The sequence below is a fragment of the Trachymyrmex cornetzi genome, unplaced genomic scaffold (genome assembly GCF_001594075.2).
Source record: "Trachymyrmex cornetzi isolate Tcor2-1 unplaced genomic scaffold, Tcor1.1 scaffold551, whole genome shotgun sequence".
Taxonomy (NCBI): domain Eukaryota; kingdom Metazoa; phylum Arthropoda; class Insecta; order Hymenoptera; family Formicidae; genus Trachymyrmex; species Trachymyrmex cornetzi.
Window position 1 is genome coordinate 95,492 of NW_017299863.1, and position 2,711 is coordinate 98,202.

The following is a 2,711-nucleotide window of genomic DNA, read 5'->3' on the forward strand; positions in this document are numbered from 1 at the left end:
AAAAAAAAAAAAAAAAAAGGTGCAAGTTCCTGACTCGCCGTATATAATTACGTTCCTTCGAGATGTGATGTTCGATCGCCTCGGTGACATGGCGCTCCAGGCCCTCGAGAGTCATCTCCGTTGATTCCTGGAGTAACTCGTCCATGTCGGCGTCGGGTTCCCAGTTTCTCGCCCAGAACGTTTTACCGCCGCTTCTGCACAAAATCGCACTCGGTATTTTCTCCTTGTCACTTCTATCGCCTTTTTCGCCAATTAGTTTGACGCTGCTTTCGTCCGGTGTATTGCACGCTATTGTCACTTGCTTGTCAATACGGTCTGCACCGGTCGCTTGCTGTCGCAAAACTGGGCTACACAGCCCTACCCCCTTAACGTGGTATTTACCTTTTCCACTCCCCTCGGTGAGTTCGGTGGTATCTTCTCGTCTTTTCACTGCGTGATAACTACGCTCGAACGTAGTTTTTTGCATGTTTGTCTTGTACGGGCTCGACGTCTCAGGGTTTTTTCGCTTTTCCTGGACTTTCGCGTCACGTACCTCTTCTCGCGCCTCTTCGTCCCTCGTCCTGGGTTCGGTTGGCTTGATTTCTTTTAACTCCGATCCTACTTTCCGTTGGATCCTCCCTTTATCTGAATCTTCCTCCTCACTACTGGTAAGTATGAACCTTTTATTTTCTCTTTTCTTCTCACGACTATCCCGTTTTCTTTTCAGGTGTCGCTCTATGGCTATCCGGCTCCAGAGATTCTTCCTGACCGACGTCATCACCCCCTTTCCGGTACATTGTAGGTATCTTCGGTCCTTGGTAAGTATCTTTTTATCCGTTTGTTTAATTTCAGCATTATCAGATTTGCCCTCCAATAGGGTTTCTACTTCAGATCCGCCATCTTGAGTTTGGCCCTTCGCCGTTATCTCCTGAACCGCTGATTCGATTTGAAAAATTCCTTCGGGGTCCTCCTCCAATTGGCTTGCCCTTTCGTATCTGCCATCTTGGATTTTGCCCTTTGCCGTTATCTCGGGAACCGCTGGTCCGATTTGAAAAATTCCTTCGGGGTCCTCCTCCATTTGGCTTGGCGCTTCAGATCCGCCATCTTGGATTTGGCCCTTCACCGCTATCTCGGTAACCGCTGGTCCGATCGAGATGGTTTTTTTTTGCGTTGGATTCAGAACTCCTTTGCGGTCCTGATCCCTTGTTATGAATCCTTTTGCACGGTTGATTCGCGCCCTTTGATCTCGTGTTCCAAAATTTTCTCTTTTTTGGATTTTCTTTTTTCTTATTTGTTCGGTCAACTTTTGACCTAGTCGACCTTCCTCTGTTTCGATTTTGAGTTTTCGGTCGTTTTACCGCTGTTTCTTCGAGCCCTTCAACTTTTTCACCGCCCTTTTGGATCCTACTTGGTCCTGGCTGTGGTTCCTCATCTTCTCTAGTCAAATCGATCAGGTTGAGTTGCATCGGTGCCATCCTTGGCGCTCTCTCGTCCTGTTCCCTTAGTCTTGCTTCTCGGTGTGGCCTCAATTGCCTTGAGTTGTACACGCCGATGGATGTTCCGTTCATATCCTCGACTTCGTACGCGTTTCTTCTTACAATTTGTCTGATTCTGTATGGCCCTCTATACACCAAATGAATTTTCCTCGTCAGCCTCCAGTTTGCATCCGATCTCCTGTGGAGTTTGCACCATACTAGGTCCCCCACTCGGTATTCCGGTGCTGTTGTAGTTTTTTCGAACTGCTTAAGCCTTTTCTGCGCTGCAATTCGCAAGTTTTCTCGCGCTCTCGCGATTCGTTCGTCACGTGTCAATCCACGTGTCTCTGTCGGTTTGAGATCCGGGTGGATATTTAGTTGAGTCTCTGTGCAACACGTCCGGTGCATAGCCCGTACTGGCGTGCTCCGTCGCGTTTATCACTATTTGCAATCTCGGTATTATCCGATCCCACGTATTGTGTCTATCGCTCGCATACGTTCGGATAACCCTTCCTATCTCTCTCATAATCCTCTCAACTGGGTTGGATTGTGGATTGTAAGGCGCTGTCTTGACAATCTCGAATCCGCCTTGTTCCGCAAATTGCGTCCATCTTGGCGTGTTGAACTGCCCCCCGTTATCGGTAAGCACAGTTTTCGGAATTCCCACCTCTGGGAAATATTGCTCCCACAACACGTCCATTATCGTCTCCAAAGTCTGGTTAGGCATTGGGTACATCTTGGTATACTTGCTGAAATGGTCCATCGCTACCAATATGTATTTGTCATCGCCTCTCGTTCTCGGTAGTGGCCCGAATATGTCCAACGATATCTTGATCCGTGGTCCCTCCGGTAATTCATAGTATTGTTGACTCTCTGTGGCCCTTGAGTAATATTTGGTTGCCATGCACGCGTGGCAGGATGCCACGACATCCCTCGTAATTTTTGCGATATTGAACGCATAAAAATATTTGTTTATGAAGCCTATTACCTTGTCAGTTCCGAAGTGTAATAGTAATCTATGGACTTGTCGAGTGATTCTCCACGTTACATCCCTTGGTAACGCCACTCTGTCGCCCGTTTCTGCTTCGTCCTTCACCCGATATAGTCCATCTCGTATGTAGACTGTTCCGGGGTACTCCCTCGCTGCTTCCCTCAGCTGGTCGTCCCTCTCCTGCGCTTCTCGGATTATCGGTATCCATTCCGCCGTATCCACGCCGTCTGCTACGTCTTGGATTATCGCGATTCTCGCGTCGGGTA